General features: G+C 45.8%; 2 pseudogenes; one reads left to right on the top strand and one right to left on the bottom strand.

Moving 5' to 3' along the window:
• Positions 1–2,783: 2,783 nt before the first annotated feature.
• LOC115789925 (pannexin-1-like) lies at positions 2,784–13,119 on the top strand (annotated as a pseudogene).
• Positions 13,120–13,500: 381 nt separating this feature from the next.
• The window catches only part of LOC115790363 (uncharacterized), a 37,444-nt pseudogene continuing 33,268 nt past the window's right edge, over positions 13,501–17,676 (bottom strand).

Here is a 17,676-nt window from a genome sequence, read left to right as displayed (position 1 = left end):
GGTTTCCAGATTACAAATGCAAACATTTGGGATTAATCAGTCTGTATGAACACTGAGCTTTACAGCTCTGCTCAGGCTACACCAGAAACACACAGAGGACAGATGCACAACACAAACATGCTGAACTTTCTAAAGAGAAAATGGGAAACTGAGGGAGCTCAAACTGTCTAATTAAAATCTTTATATTCAAGTATCAAGAAAAAGTATTTTTAAAAACTACAAAATTACTGAAACTGAACATGAGCTGATTAGCGCCTGTTTTTCAGCACTGAGCTGCATCTGTGTGAGGCACCGAGCACTGAGACACAGGGACGAAGGTGTGACGGGGAATTCGATTTTAATTAGATGGAAGAATTATAATAAATGTTTTAAAAAATCCCCAAAATGTAAAGAAATTGAGAAAGGTAGCTGCTAACTGAACAGGCTTAAAACGAGGTCAGCTAATTAAGAGCACTGACATCAGCTGGCCTTCCACACAAAGATGGAGATATGCACACAAGCAATAACTGTAAATAAAGCTGAACAAACACATTACATTAATACATTTTATTACATTAATTCTAAGAGTCAGCAGAGCAGGTCCTCTGCTGGATTCTTCCATTTCCTGTTTCTCCCTGTTCAGCTGGGAGAAACACACAGAAGCTGGGATTATGAAATTAAAGAAACGGGAGAGGATTTTAACTACACGTGCGCGCCCATCCCAGAGGACTGAATCTATAAAACCAAAAGACCGCCATGTTGTAGTTTCAGTGTTTGTGTTAAAGACCCCCTCACACTGAGCCGTGAGCTCTTTTTTATTCCTCTCTCTTTTACCTTTTCAATAAATGAAACACGAGCTGTGAATTATAATGAATATAACAGTGTGTAGATGATTGTATATCAGTGTGTAACTGCAGCAGGAGTGAGTCTGAGGCCCCATCTCGATGCCAGGGGAGAGGCTGCTGTTGCTGCTCTGAGAGCAGCAGCATCTCCCAGGTTCTCAGCGGTTTATGAAGCTCTCCTCTCTGCTTCTGCTTTGTTGTAGTGATGGTTGCAAGCTGACGTACTCACACGGCCGGATTGCCCAATGGGAATTCTGGGCCCAGCCAAGAGCTAAGACACAAACAAGCCAATAAAAAAATAATAACCAGGATATTATTTCCTTAAATGTTTGGCCTTGAAATATAAAATTGAACAGGTAGAATATAAGGCAGTAGTTCATGTTACACCTTCCCCTTTTCCCCACTGAGCTTCGTGTGAGGCTGCAGTGCTTCCAAAACGAATGAAAGAAGCAGGAGCTGCTTGAGCACATAAAGAGCAGAGGGAGGCCATCCTGATGCACTGCAGGCTGAAGCAGCAGCTCATAATCACGTGCAGTTACACTTTTAATCTGACGTCCAATAGCAGCTGCTTTAAAGCTTTCAGTGAAGTTGTTTTGTGATGTTATCTTTTATTTTCAGCTAAATCAGTGCTCTCCGTAAGGATTTATGTACACATGCACTCTGTGATCTGTACACTACATGGAATTATTGATCAAGGGGACCCTGACCATCGGGGGTCTACGTACACGATCCAGCTGTGCATACTCATCAGTGCTGCTGTCTGCGTCTCAGTGATCACCCTGTGGCAGGCCTGCAGTGGGATGTGTGCGTACAGGTAACGCTGCAGGGCTTTAAGGTGATGCTCTGAGCGGCAGTGAGGCTCCCTCCTGCAGCCGTGTGCTGACAGGCCGTCTCCCTCTGAGAGCCACGATCCTGCCACACTCCCATATAAGCTCTCCAGCTGCCTTCAGCAGCTTCCCTTGGTTTGGGCACTGATTTAGAGGCAGTTTTCCTCCACAGAGGGGCTCTGTTTGGAACAACTGAAATATTACAGACTTTATTTTATTTACTTGTTTTTAACAGCTAGTTTAAGGGTGGTATTTGTACCATATTGGGCCACTGAAAGTTTAAAAATCTCACAATTTCCAAGAAGAGGTCAGAAAAATGTCAGTTTTAGTCAGTGACCAGTGTCACTTTTCATGGTTAAGTTGTAAAGAAATTTGAACTCCTGGGATCAATAACTCATATCAGACATGGTTAGAAGGCCAGCAACAACAGCTCTTAACAGGCACATTATTAAGGCAGAAAATAAACTACAAGCTCATATTCATTAAAAACAAGTCATTCTGGACCTGGACCTGTGAACAGTGAGTGTGCAGGGAAATAACACGACTACTCCCGGGATCAGTGATCCCCCCCCTAACCTCAGACCAGGAAGTTATATCCTGTCTGTGTCTGAAACCAAACCTTCAGAGCAGTGTCCACTAACACTCATGGCACGGATCCTGTGTGCTCTGTGTGTGCGTTTTTTGGAAATGGAGCTTAATTGGCAGGTTATTTAATTGGTTTATGTGTCTGAGATGCATTATTGGCTGCATCCTTTCACTGACAATTGGTGTTAAGGTCACAGGATAGAGGTCACTGCATGGTTAACGTGTCTGGTGCTTACCTACACCTTTGGCAGTGTTACATTTTGTGTGAATAGGTAGCTCAGAAATCAGCAAATGAAGACAAGTTTTTAGGCTTTTGAAAAGAGAAGGTGAACAATCTTAAGCAGTTAAGATCCTCCTGAGAGGGTATAAAAGTTGGTGCTGCAGCCAGAATGTGCAGCTGGCCCTGATGCACGCACCCTGCCATGAATTTCAGATCAGTATTTATGGATGGAATAAAATTTAAAACGTTTGCAGCAGATTCATTTTAAACATGCCTTCCATAAGATGCAACAGTGACCAAAATCTTTGTTTTCCAGGAAAGTTTGCTCCCCGGTCTACCCTGAAGTTACAAACTCTCGAGCTGCACTTGAATGCAGCATGGAGCTGGAAAGTTCCGAGCTGCCCGTGAAGGTATCTTGTGTAAGACGGGCGGAAGGAGTTTTGCGCCTTACAGGAAAAGGATTGATTTCGAAAGTTGTTTTGTCTCATCTGTTGAGTCGCTCCCGGGTTACATCGTTCAGCTGCTGCTCTGGAAACCACCTGGAAACCCTCCGTGCTGCAGACAGAGCCGCTGAGCCGCAGCCATGACGCTTTAATACGCCTTAAACAGGCCCGCAGGTACGGTCAGGTTTGTTATGTGTGTTTCTGCTCAGACTAAATCAAAGTTTCATCAAAGTGACTGCAGAGTCTGTTTGTGCTGCTTTTTCTCGGGTCGTCACTTCAGTCGTCGGGGGTGTCAAATTTGCGCCCCGCGGGCCTAAACCGGTCGCCAGAAAGTCCTTTTCGGTCCACTAGGCGAGTTTTAAAATTTAGAAGTATTTTTAGAAACAGTTTAAATCATAAAGACATTAAAAAAATTAAAAAAAAACTTCAGCTACAATAACGGCAGGTTTGGGGCTCTATAAACTATAATGTGCACATAATGACAGTGAACTCTGTGGAAAAAATGGTACTTAAAGTGTGAGCTAGACTCACAGGCCACTTTATTAGGTACACACGTTCAGCTGCTCTGGGTTTCCAAAAAGTGAAGGTTCTCTTGCTGGTGTCAGGGGAGAATGATTAGGCTGATGGGAACCAGTTTATGGAGAATCACTGAGCACACTGCTCATCAAACCTTGAAGCAGATGGACCACAAACGCCGAGTGCACCTCTCTGCTAGCTGAGAACAGGAAACTGAGGCTGCAGTTCAGTTCAAAACTGAACAGCGAAAGACTGGCGAGCTTCGGCTGGTCTGATGAGTCTCAGTTTCTGCTGCAGCATTCAGATGGCAGGGTCAGAATTCAGCATACATGTATCAGTGGGTCAGGCTGCTGCTGGTGATGGTGTGGGGGATATTTTCCACCACAGCCTACCTGAGTATTGCTTCTGCTTTATTTGAACTAAAATGTGTTTGACACTCCTGAGTTGAATAAATAAAAATCTTTTAAAATAATGAGGGCTTTGCATAAAGAACAAGTAAAGCAAACAGAGGAGCCTGATGATGTCGTGGGAACAGGGTCACGAGTTGTTTTGAATCCTTATTTATTAAAATCAGGGTTCACGTTGCTCCACGAGTCTGAGGTTGCATCACTGTAACCACTTCAGAGCAGCGGTGCGGTGGCTAAAGTGGGCGGTAACTCATGACTCGTTGTGACAGATCTGACTTTGTTCATGAAATTAATCTGTGTAGAGTGACCAGCGCGGCTCCCAGCTTTAATAACAGGCGATTTTAAAGAACAGAGACTGCAGAACAAATAAAGGTTCTCAGCTCAGCCAGACTTTCAAGAAATGCTCATACGCATTTAAATCAGGTCTGAAGTGTTTGCTGAGATGTTACCCTGCCTGTCGCACGCTGTGCTGACTGCATGAGGCCATGTTTACAGCAGCTCCGTGAGAACGGCCGCGGGGCGAGCATCGTGCTCGCGATCCCACTGACCCGCTCATGAAACATGCTGAGCGTGCTCCCACAGTAACACGAGACGTGCTACAACTGCAGCATGTTACTGTGTACTCATGTTCTTCTGCAGCAGTTACATCAGAATATTCAGCCACAGCTGAAGGAGTCAAACACACACAAAGTGTCCAAACAACGTTCTCCTGGGTTCTTTCAAGAACAGTCCCTGAAGCTGTGAAGCAGCGTCCAGACTCAAAACAGGCCATTTTGGGGGGGGGGGGGGTGCTTTAAAGCCCCTGAACATTTAATCTGCTGTACTTATGAAGACATGAGGAGTCAAAAATGTAGTAAAACATGACAGATTTCAACCCAAACCCACGGACTTTGTATTCATGAGGCTAAAACCGTGCAGTTATGGCACACAGCGAGCAGACACCTGTGGATGTTTGTGTGTGCAGGTGAGCGCAGAGCGGAGACATGGCCATCGCCCACGTGGCCACAGAGTACGTGTTCAGCGATTTTCTGCTGAAGGATCCGAACCAGGCTCGATACCGCAGCGTCCGAACGGAGCTCGCCGTGGACAAGATCGTGACCTGTGTGGCCGTGGGCCTTCCCCTCCTCTTCATCTCTCTGGCCTTCGCTCAGGAGGTCTCAGTAGGTGAGTGCATGAACACGATGAGGGTGGTAGTTAAAAGGATTACCTGATAGGAGAGCTGATAAGGAATCACAGGCTGCACTTACACTGAAATCCCTGAACATGGGCGTGTCGAGGTCTCATTATGGGCTCAGATTTGTGATGCTGTGCAGCCGGGACTAACAGGCACTGCTCCACTTTTATAAACGTCTTGTTCTCATTCAAACATTTGTCCACTTCCTCTGTCGGTGCGTTTGCTTCCACGTCCATAACAGGTAAAGTGAACCGCTGTTTCTCTCCTCGTGGTACCACTGCTTGTTTTCACCTGTGCTTTTTCTTCCATGTTGCTCTTAATTAAATGATTTCCATTTAATTTTGTTCCTTTTATTTTATTTTTTACTCCTTTTGCATAAAATGATGATTAGAACATTTCAGGATATTTCAGGGAACTGCAGATCTGTGATAAACGCACTCATTAAAAAAGTCTTCCTGTATTAAAGATGAGGTCATAGATAATCCGGTCACTGGGGTCACTCAGGTAGTTTGGTTCCTCGAGGGGTAACAATGTTGTCCGTGTGGGTCTAAAAATATTAAACTCAGTCCTCATGTCTGCGCTGAGGAGATGCTGAACTCCACAGACGAGCCCACTGAGCCCACTGCTGTGTCTGAACTCGGTCTTCTGTCCTCTAGCAGCACAAAGATTTAGCAGACTAAAAGAGATGTGCAGCGCGGCTGAAGCAGTGAATTAAAGGCTTGCTGGCGTCTGTGACACCATGTGACTGATGTTTTGGTTTTTATAAAGTTAAATTTCATTCACAGTAGTGTTACAGAGTCCTAAATCTAACTTTACCGGCAAGAAGCCCGCCTGGGTCACAAACTTTCTAAGAAAGCTTGTGGAAACTGAACTGTGGACTGTGGGTTAGGCCGTCCAGCCTAATTCTGACCCTGCTGCTTATTTCCTGTCTCCGTGTTTCTCGCAGGTACTCAGATCAGCTGCTTTGCTCCCACTAACTTCTCATGGAGGCAGGCGGCTTATGTGGACTCCTTCTGCTGGGCCGTCGTGCACACGCACACTCTGCCTATGTGGCTGCACAAGGTATATATATGCACACACACACCACACACACACAGTGTTGCTCTGAGGTTATGTTTGTAGATGTTCTTGCTGTATTTAGTGGAGGCAAAGCTTTCAGGTGTTCGCAGGCAGCTTCTGATCTGTGATTTTAGGGGGTGGTTGAAATATTTGTAGTAAGATGCTGCCGGCTCACACTGAGCCTCGAGGACAGTAGTGGGCGTGCACGTTTCCTCACATACCTAAAATAATCTTTCTATAATGACACTGGATAAACCGGCACGAGTAATCCAGCCGATCGTGCACAAAAGGCGAGTTAAACCTCGTGCTGTTTGAGCTCATTCTGTCACTGTTACAGAGGTTTTTCTTAGAAATATGCAGTCGCTCTGAGTCAGACAGCTTTTGGTATTTGCTGTGCCAGTATAGGTTCAGGATTTGTCATCACAAAGAGAGCACGCCCATATGTGATGCTGTTGAGTAATTTTCTGTCTTTATCATTCATCCCTGTTTCTTTTTTCTGCCACTGGAGTGTGGATGCTGCAGCCAGAAAAAGTATTTCAGCCCGGCGCTTGCTAATGCTAATTAGCTTGCTAATGTTAGCAGGAAGTGACGTCATGTTGCTGGGAACTGTAGTTTTTCCCTCCAAGGCCCCTCTCAGCTCCTGGGATTTTGAGCTCTTTTTCCCCCTCGGTCTCACGCTGGCCGCCATTTTGCTTTCTGTAGCCCGCGAAATCAGACCGTTTCCTGATCCCGCGTGCACACTGTGAATGAAACTGGGTGTGCCCGGTGAAAGATTGCAAATTGCGGTGGAATAACACTATAGTGCAGCCAGAGAAAAATATCTTTTTCCTTTTTCTTTAAATCATTTTAGTATTGTAATCAATCAGAAAAGTGATGTGATTGGTTACCGCTAAACGAGATGCTGGTCAGCTGGTGTGATGGCGGTAAAAATGGAGCACCGACTTTATGCTTTGACGTGCGGTTTCCTGATGGACTCTCCAGGCTGTTCCTGTCTGTCCTAGCAGCTCTGACCATCTGCAGTCACCGCTCACTCAACAGGCCGCCAACCTACAGGAATACACAGTGGGCGGGATTTAAGGAGTGATGGGTACATCAAACTTAGATTTCCAATAATAATCTCACAGTACAAATTTATTCCCTTTTTAATTCACCGTATTTTTCCAGTTTGTATCAGGGCTTAAAAACATTTGTAGCAGATCGTTTTACACCCTCAGTCTGAAGCCCACGTGTTCCTTTTGTTCAGTAGGATGCGGACCGTCGGTATCCTGGGATATGTCATAGCTTCACCGATTTAATGTCTATAACTCAGAGAACGAAGGAGCGTCGTACCCTCGGTGAATTATATAAAACGTGACGTGGAAAATGGATTTCCGTCTAACAGCGTTCGTTTTCCTGAGGAGCTGCCGTGGTGTGAGCCACACACACTCAGACTGATGGAGCAGCTCTCCTATCTCCATGAAAGTGAAACAGTCGAGTCAGTTTCATTAATACCAACCTCAGTGTGAGTGTGTCAGCGGTCAGGAGCTCTGATGCACCTTTTGTATTTGTAGAGACGTCAGAGCTTTCTCAGGTAAAGCTCCTGCTGACTCCTCTCCTGTGTCTTCTCTGCAGTTCTTTCCCTACATCCTGCTGCTGGTGGCCGTGCTGATGTACACCCCGGCGTTGCTGTGGAGATTTTCCGCTGCGCCGCTCCTGCAGTCTGACCTCGGCTTCATCATGGAGGAGCTGGACCGCTGTTACAACCGTGCCGTCACTCTGGCCAAACGGATGGCGACCGCAGGGCAGCTGACCGCCGACAGGTACTGCCCACCTGCAGTGCTCCTTACCTCAGAACCAGCTGGGGGCGCTGTGACCCTACAGCTCCCACAGGGCTTTCAAACCACAGATGATTGAGTGGGACCGACGTAGTCAGTGTGATTAATATTCTGGCTGATTGGCGTATCAATATAAAACAGAATTTTCCTGGTTTATCCCAGTTAAGCAGCAACGATCTTTAAGCGGATCAGTGGAATAACTTCATCATTCCGTCTGCATCCACTGCTCGGTCTCTGTGTTTGCCCGGGAATCCATAAAGAACAAACACCATCTCATTTTTGTTTTCTCTCTCCACCCTTTTTTCCCACAGTGACCCCACAGACGGCTGCTTCAATTACCAATAGTGGAGAAGTTCCTGATGACCAAGCGCTGCTCACGGAAGCTGCGTGTGCTACCTGTTCTGCCGCTTCCTGACTCTGCTCACCCTGCTGTGCGCCTGCCTCTACCTGGGGTTACTACCTCCGCCTGGCGTCCACCACGGACGAGTTCGGCTGCACGCTGCGCGTCGGCCCTGCTCAAATTTTGACCCGGTGTCCCCGACAAGGTGCAGGTGTAAGCTCACCGCCGTGGGAGTCTTCTACTTGCTGAGGTATTACTCTGAGCTTTGTACTGAAGATGCACTCAAGACATCAGCAACAAAAACGAACCTTTGTATTTGTGCTTTAAAAACATGTTGCCACTTGTGCAGGGTTAGATGGGAACGAGAACAGTAAAAACCCATCTGCAGACCGCAGATATTTGAGGGTTAGTACCAGGCAGCAGCCTTCTAGATATAAGCCAATCCTAAAGTGACCAGTTCCTCTAACGCCTCCTTGATTGACAAGCATCCTCAAATCTTCCCGCTGATTCAAATCGCTGCACTGGGTCAACTTGATCATGTTTCTGTAATTTAGTTGCTGTTAAACAAAAAAGCTGCATTTTGATTTTGTTTCTCTGTGACCCCGCCTCTCTGTGACCCCGCCTCTCTGTGACCCTGACTCTCTGTGACCCCGCCTCTCTGTCTTTGATTGACTCCTCCCAGCCTGGTGAACTTGATCGTCTTCGCTGCACTGATTCCAGTTGTGATCTACGCCACCCTGCGTCCCCTCTTCTGGTCCGGATGCACCCACTTCCTGGAAACCTACGAATCGCTGCCCACTGTGAGCGTCCTGCCCAAACCCGGCAGCCAGTGTGACGATCTCTCGCTCTACCTGCTCTTACTGGAGGAGAACATCAGTGAACTGAAATCCTACAAATACATGAAGGTGTGTTTTGATTTATATGCATGTTCATCCAGTTCATTTGAATGAGAAGTGTATGTTTAGTCAAAAATGAGAAATTAGTGGCCAAACAGATCTTTGTGGATCTGTGGAGGCTTTCCTGCTGCTCACAGCTGTTGGGATAGAAATGGAGAACACAGCATGTGCAAAGACCATAAAAATAAACATTAGTTTCCCGTTATGCTTATTAGAAGATGGGAGAATCAGTTCAAATTGGAAAAAAAGCAATGTGCACATGATTCCTCTCACGGTCCACCTCTCATCATTAGTAACTGTCCCACATAAACATGCGTTTATGAAACCTCAGAAAGTTGATTCGGTTTCATCTGGATGCTGAGGACATCTTTCACCATCTCACAGCCCTCTGATTGTGACCACATGTGACCAGTGATCATGACAGTCTTGTGGCTCATGGTTATGCAGTGGTGCTGGTTTCTACTGTTATGCAACTTTACTGTTTATTAGATTGTGGAAAGCTGCAGTCAGCTGATGCTGAGATGTGATGTCCAGGTGAACTGAATCAACTTTCTGGTTACTGAACGTGCATCGAGACATAACAGAGTAGTCTCTGCAGTCCTGCAGGACTCAGCTAAAAGGAGGTTATTTAGCCCAGAGTATTTAAATAAAGCCTGTGTGTAATAATATGAATTAATGATCATGTAATACACAGTGTGTTTACATGGAGCTGTTTGCTGGTTTTTCTTTTCTGGCTGTAGGTGTTGGGAGATGTTGAGAGACGAGGAGACAGCTTCGACCCCATGGGCCTGCTGCAGAATCTCTGCCCGGTGAAGATGGACAGCGTGGACGGGAAAAATCCGCCCGCCGCTGCGGCGAAATGTGACGCCGAAGCACCCGAGGACGGCTGCGAGCGTCCAGACCCATCCAAAGAAAACAGCACCAAGATGGAGAACGGAGATGAAAGGTGCTTTTTAAATGTTACTGTAACGAGCTGAGTGACTCCCTGCTCTCGTGATGATGTGATGTTATTTTCTGACATTGAACTGAACTGGTATGAGCTGTGTTCATGGAGTTAGAGGTGGAGCTTTCTGAGGACTTTGTGCTCCAACCAGTTTCCTGAACATGTGTGATTTTCAAGATACGAATAGGAAGGTTTGAAGATGAATTCCAAGGCTTCAGCTTCAGGCTTATTATTAAAGACACGTTTGGGTCAAACAGTGATACTGAAGTTCAGCATCACTGTCACATCAAAGAAAGACCAAACTGTCCTCTTTGTTTTTGTGCAAATAAAACTAATAAATGCCAACTTACTTAATCAGATTTATGCAGACAGAGGTCATCACTGTGGTTTGCGCCAGGTTACCTGTCCTTATGCTAAGCTAAACTAAGCTAACACACTCCCGTCTCCAGGTTAGAGATCTCAGGGTCCATAAATAAACGTTTCAGTGAGAGATCCTGCTGTTTGTTTTCAGAGATCAAACCGCTGCTGAAAGAGAAGAGCGATGCAGCAGGAGGCAGATCCAGCGAGGGGGGCGCTCTCCGACAGAGACCGACGTGATCGGCCGTGACGGAGACGCAATCCGACCCTCCCGGGATAAAAACGGATGGTAGAGAGGAGCAGTGTGGAAGCTCCAGCTCATCTTATAGACTGATCACCGTGGGATTAACAAAGCTCAGACTTTAAGTCTTTTTCTTAGAGGAGAGGATGGAGATGTTTGTTTAGATTAGATTAGATTAGATAAAACTTTAATAATCCCTTTAGGAAGATTCCTTCAGGGAAGTTAAAGATAAATTGTCTGTCTGTAGATCAGAATAGCAGGATGTTGGAGGATGTCAGGCTAAAACTCTCGATGGTATCGATTTTCAGTTTCTCTGAATTTGTCGTTTTTTTGTTTTGTTTTTTAATGAACGGTTCAAACACTACAGTCCTGAAAACTTAACAGAGATTTTTACTCATTATTCTGACACAATCCATGATTTCATACAGCGCTCATGAAAGGTCACGCTGTGCCCTCACAGGACCTTTATATCCCCCCGATGCATGTGAACCGTTGTTGTTATTGGTTATACAAGCAGCTGCTGGTTGTGGTCAGAGCTGCAGCTGCATCACGCTTCAGCCCTGTGCGTGGTCACAACCAGCCGCATGTCTTCAGTTAGCTAACGTATCAAAGGCAGTGCTGTGACAAAGCACATCCAGATGCTGCTGTCAGAATACCTACGGTTGCTTCAGACAGCTGTTTCTGCATTCAGGACTTTATGAAAACATCTATAAAAACGTTGGGACCCGGTTCCATCCCTGCTGCCTCCGTCTCATCTGCTCACTATCAGAATCCAGCAGCTTCTGCAGGCTCGTGTTGAGGCTTCATCCTGACTGTTTTTGGGTTTGTTTGCATAAACAAAGCAGCAAATGAGTGGCTGTAAAACACTTGCACCACTCCCTCTCTTCTGAGCCTGAAACAGCCTTCAGGGACCTGTAAACACGTCCTGATGGGTTTATGGGCTCAGCCGTTTCAGCGGTTTAATCACTGTGATCCTTATTAAACTCTGAGAGGATGATTATCATAAGTAATGAGTATTTTGTCTCTTGGCTTCACAGTCAGATCCACCCCTCCCTGGCCACGCCCCTTTTCAAAAACACCAAGATGGCAACGATGCAAAACATGTGGTTTGAGGCCTCATGATGGGACTTCACTAACCAATGGGTGACCTCGTGGTGGCTGTGTCATTTTCTGTATGCAGTTTTTGGGTTGTCCTCTCCAAGTTTGGGGCATTAAAGAAGTACCTGCCCAGGCTACGTACCCCCACAGGAGAAGTTCCCGTGATGGGAACACACAAAAAGGTACAGGCCTCCCAAAACCCACCCAATTGTTCCTGCAGCACAACCACAGTAGAACCACTGACTGTGTCTGGGGTTTGCACCCAGATACAGTCAGTGGTCTACAATGTAATACAGCTCAACCTTTCTAAGGGTGAAAGTAACAGTGAGGGAACAGAGAAACAGTTCCCACAGTGACCTCTCAGGAGCGCCGTATCGCACAGTGATGACAAAGTTTATCTTACCTCAGGGTCTCGTTCATGAGTGAGGGAGCAGGAGGGCTGTACTCGTCTGTTGGGGTGAGGAGAGCTGTGCACGGAAGTGAAGCTCTGGATATGCTGGTTGATCCCTCACCATGACCCAAAGATCTCAGATACAACTGTCAGAAATGAGCTTCCTCTGAATGGTGGCTGGGCTCTCCTTTAGAGACGGGGTGAGGAACTCGACCATTCAGGAGGGCTCAGAGGAGAGCCGCCGCCGCTGCTCCACGTGGAGCCAGCTGAGTTCAGCCAGAGTGTCCTGCATTCGCAGGAGGAACAAAAGCACTGACTGACACTAAAGTGCTCTAAATTCAATATTGTGAAACTGTTGGTTTCAGTGCCTTAGTGGGAGAGTGCCATTTTCATGTGATTGTCCATCGCATTTCAGGACAATGTTAGTGCTTTAAAATAAAAACAGGAAGGCAGCGAAACCTGCGGTCTGATGTCATGGCGTGCGTTCAGAGGTTTAGCTCACCAAATGGATTCCTGCTTAAGAACTGAATGTTTTTATGTGTAGATGTGATTGAACTGTCCTTTGCATGTCAAGCTACAAGAAGTGGAGGTGCAGATGCATGAAGCTTTGCTCAGCGTATTTATTTTTAAGGTACTAAATGTTTAAATGAGTGAGATGTTTGCAGGGTTTAGGTTTTGTCATTCTGCTAGAACTATCAATCTCTTGAATCTCAAAATAATGTAGTCATGTTTTCTGGGGCGTCTCAGGGATAAAATCATTTCACTGCATGTGACCGTTGTTGTTGATGTGTCTGGAACTTTTTTGCATGCACTGATGGAACTTTCTCTCTTTACTCCACATCTCTCCCGAGCTTCTCTGTGTTTTATTCAGATGTTGTGCAATGTGTAAAGACATATTGTAAATGTTGTGTTGCTGGATTTGAAGTGAAAGTTCATTAAATATAACACGTGTGCAGGAGTAAAAACTGACCTCAATAAACTGTGTCTGATTGTTTATATCCCTTGGGTCGTGGAGCTTCATACTTTGAACAGCAGCGGTGTAGACATTCACCACATTCAGCCCATTCTGATCTCAGGCCGACCCAGTAAAACCCCAAAACACTGCTTAATCACAGATTATAAACATATTTGCTTTTTTAAGTATTAAGAAGTAGAATTGGATGGAAAAGATTTTCTAAACAGCAAGGAGCAGATGATGAACAGCAAACAGGACAAAAGAAACTACAGGAGGGGGCAGAAAGAATGACAGTGGCATATAAACTAAGTGCATCATGGGAACCCCCCAGCACTGCTGAGCCTACTGCAGCATAACTAAGGGAGGGTTCAGGGTCACCTGATCCAGCCCTAACTGTAAGCTTGATCATAAAGGAAAGTTTTAAGCCTAATCTTAAAAATAGAGAGGGTGTCTGTCTCCTGAATCCAAGCTGGGAGCTGGTTCCACAGAAGAGGGGCCTGAAAGCTGAAGGCTCTGCCTCCCATTCTACTCTTAAGTATCCTAGGAACCACAAGTAAGCCAGCAGTCTGAGAGTGAAGTGCTCTGTTGGGGTGATATGGTACTATGAGGTCTTTGAGATAAGATGGGGCCTGATTATTCAAAACCTTGTAGGTGAGGAGAAGGATTTTAAATTCTATTCTAGATTTAACAGGGAGCCAATGAAGAGAAGCCAATATGGGAGAAATCTGCTCTCTCTTTAGTCCCTGTCAGTACTCTAGCTGCAGCATTTTGGATCAGCTGAAGGCTTTTCAGGGAGCTTTTAGGACAGCCTGATAATAATGAATTACAATAGTCCAGCCTAGAAGTAATAAATGCATGAATTAGCTTTTCAGCATCACTCTGAGAAAGGATGTTTCTAATTTTAGAAATATTGCGCAAATGCAAAAAAGCGGTCCTACAAATTTGTTTAATATGTGCATTGAAGGACATATCCTGGTCAAAAATGACTCCAAGATTTCTCACAGTGTTACTGGAGGCCAAAGTAATGCCATCCAGAGTAAGTATCTGGTTAGACACCATGTTTCTAAGATTTGTGGGGCCGAGTACAAGAACTTCAGTTTGATCTGAATTTAGAAGCAGGAAATTAGAGGTCATCCAGGCCTTAATGTCTTTAAGACATTCCTGCAGTTTAACTAATTGATGTGTGTCATCTGGCTTCATTGATAGGTAAAGCTGAGTATCATCTGCATAACAATGAAAATGTATGCAGTGCTTTCTAATAATACTGCCTAAGGGAAGCATGTATAATGTAAATAAAACTGGTCCTAGCACAGAACCCTGTGGAACTCCATAATTAACCTTAGTGTGTGAAGAAGACTCCCCATTTACATGAACAAACTGGAGTCTATGAGATTAATATGATTCAAACCACTGCAGTGCAGTACCTTTAATACCTATAGTATGCTCTAATCTCTGTAATTAAATGTTATGGTCAACAGTATCAAAGCTGCACTGAGGTCCAACAGGACAAGCACAGAGATGAGTCCACTGTCAGAGGCTGTAAGAAGATCATTTGTAACCTTCACTAATGCTGTTTCTGTACTGTGATGAATTCTGAAACCTGACTGAAACTCTTCAAATAAACCGTTCCTCTGCAGATGATCAGTTAGCTGTTTTACAACTACTCTTTCAAGAATCTTTGAGAGAAAAGGAAGGTTGGAGATTGGCCTATAATTAGCTAAGACAGCTGGGTCAGTGATGGCTTTTTAAGTAGAGGTTTAATTACAGCCACCTTGAAGTTCTGTGGTACATAGCCAACTAATAAAGACAGATTGATCATTTTTAAGATAGAAGCATCAATAATTGGAAAGACTTCTTTGAACAGTCTAGTAGGAATGGGATCTAACAAACATGTTGCTGGTTTGGAGGAAGTAACTATTGAAGTTAACTCTGAAAGATCAACTGGAGCCAAAGAGTCTAAACAAATACCAGCAGTGCTGAAAGCAGCCGAACATGAAGAATAATCTTTGAGATGGTTATGAATAATTTTTTCTCTAATATCTAAAATTTTATTTGTAAAGAAATCCATGAAGTCACTACTAGTTAAAGTGAAAGGAATACTCGGCTCTACAGAGCTCTGACTCTTTGTCAGCCTGGCTACAGTGCTGAAAACAAACCTGGGGTTGTTCTTATTTTCTTCAATTAATGATGAATAGTAAGATGTCCTAGCTTTACGGAGGGCTTTTTTATAGAGCAACAAACTCTTTTTCCAGGCTAAATGAGCATCTTCTAATTTAGTGAGACGCCATTCCCTCTCCAGCTTTCGGGTTATCTGCTTTAAGCTGTGCGTTTGTGAATTATACCACGGAGTCAGGCACTTCAGTCTCCCTCCTCCCCCCACACCTCAGTGGGGCCCACAACAACATCACCAAGGACTTCCACCCCAAAGCCCCTGTCCTCCCCCACCCAGGAAGACCAGGTGCTAAAGCAGTTCAGGAGTGTCAAAGCTCGCAAAGCTCCAGGGCCGGATGGTGTCTCACCTGCCACACTGAGACACTGTGCTAACGAGCTTGCCCCATTGTTCATGAACATCTTCAACTCCTCACTGGAGGCTTGCCACGTGCCTGTCTGTTTTAAAAGCGTTACCATTGTTCCTGTCCCCAAGAAGCCAAGGATCACTGGACTTAATGACTACAGACCTGTGGCACTGACCTCTGTGGTCATGAAGTCATTTGAGCGTCTGGTGCTGTCCCACCTCAAGTCCCTCACAGCCCCCCTTCTGGACCCCCTGCAGTTTGCCTACAGAGCCAACAGGTCTGTGACGACGCCATCAACCAGCTCTGCCTTCAACACCATCCCCCCAGGTCTCCTCCAAGACAAGCTGTCCCAGATGAACGTGCCTGATCCCATCTGCAGGATCACTGACTTCCTGACGAACAGGAAGCAGCACGTGAGGCTGGGGAAGAATGTCTCGGACTCCCGGACCATCAGCACTGGCACTCCTCAGGGCTGTGTCCTCTCTCTTCTGCTCTTCTCCCTGTATACCAACTGCTGCACCTCTGACCACCAGTCTGTCAAGCTTATTAAGTTTGCAGACGACATGACTCTCATCGGACTCATCTCAGACGGGGACGAGTCGGCCTACAGGATGGCGGTCAAACGTCTGGTGTGCTGGTGCAGCCACAATAACCTGGTGCTGAACGCCCAGAAGACAGTGGAGATTATAGTGGACTTTAGGAAGCACACAGCCCCTCTACCCTCCATCAGACTGACTGGCACCCCCATCACCACAGTGGACTCATTTTGCTTCCTGGGAACTACCATCACCCAGGACCTCAAGTGGGAGCCCACCATCACCTCTGTCGTCAAAAAGGCCCAGCAGAGGATGTACTTCCTGCGGCAGTTGAAGAAATTCAACTTGCCAGCAAGGACCATGGTGCAGTTCTATACTGCCATCATCGAGTCCATCCTCACCTCCTCCATCACTGTGTGGTACGCTGGAGCCACCACTAGGGACAAAAGAGACTACAGCGCGTTGTGCACTCTGCTGAGAAGGTGATTGGCTGTAACCTCCCATCTATCAGGACCTGTACACCTCCAGGACACTGGGGCGTGCAGGTCGGATCACAGCCGACCACTCTCACCCTGGGCACAGACTTTTTGACCCTCTCCCCTCAGGCAGGAGGCTACGGTCCATACGGACCAGAACCTCCCGCCATAAGAACAGTTTCTTCCCCTCTGCTGTTGGACTCATGAACAATAATCTTAAGACTGTTACCACCACCCTCCACAAACGCTGATGACCCTATGTCTATGCACCTGTCTGTTTGCACTGATGTACATATTACTGGACTAGAGTTTACATTCTTTTATCTTTTAATTATTCTCTGCACTGTATTTTTGTAATATTGTGTTATAGTTTATAGTTCTATATCTCCGTATATTTTGTAATGTTGTATATTTGTAACATTGTCTTATAGCGTTTTATACTATCATGTTTTTATTTATGTAAGCACACGTACCGCAGCAATTTCCTAAGCTGTGAACACTGTTCACCCAGATGCAATAAACCTTCTGATCTGATTCGTCACTTCCAGCTCCCTGCAGGAGGAAGCTTATGGTCTGCAGTGGTGGAATTGACAGTCCCAGCTCTCTGCCACTGTGTGCCTTTGCACAGCAGCCCAGCCTGTTTACACATTGCCTCTTTCCCACCAACAGGGTTCCGGAGCCCGTACCGTATTTGAACTGTTAGGGCGGGTTTTCCACTGCGCCGAAACACTCGGTGCAAATCGGAGCAGTGCCGAAAACTGGGTTCAATTCCGGCCCACAAACTAGCTGGTCTGGAACCAGGACCGTGCCGAAACGGCAGAAGGGCGTGACCTCTGCCTCTCAACATCAAGTTTTCTACCATATTACATGGTATTACAGGAGAAAAGAGAACGATTTTCACACGCTGTGAATTTATTGGCTCTAAGGCTGAACTTGCTGCTTTGTATCAGTTCATATCACAGATAAATGCACAAAGTGCGTACTTGTCGTCTTGCTCAATCTCCTCTCTTGTTTCCCTCTGTGCTTCACACAGATGCTGCATAATTTGGTTGGACCCTAAA

Source organism: Archocentrus centrarchus, chromosome 13 (assembly GCF_007364275.1).
Source record: "Archocentrus centrarchus isolate MPI-CPG fArcCen1 chromosome 13, fArcCen1, whole genome shotgun sequence".
NCBI lineage: Eukaryota > Metazoa > Chordata > Actinopteri > Cichliformes > Cichlidae > Archocentrus > Archocentrus centrarchus.
The sequence above is the reverse complement of the archived record's forward strand: the minus strand, read 5'-3'. Positions and strand labels throughout refer to the sequence as shown.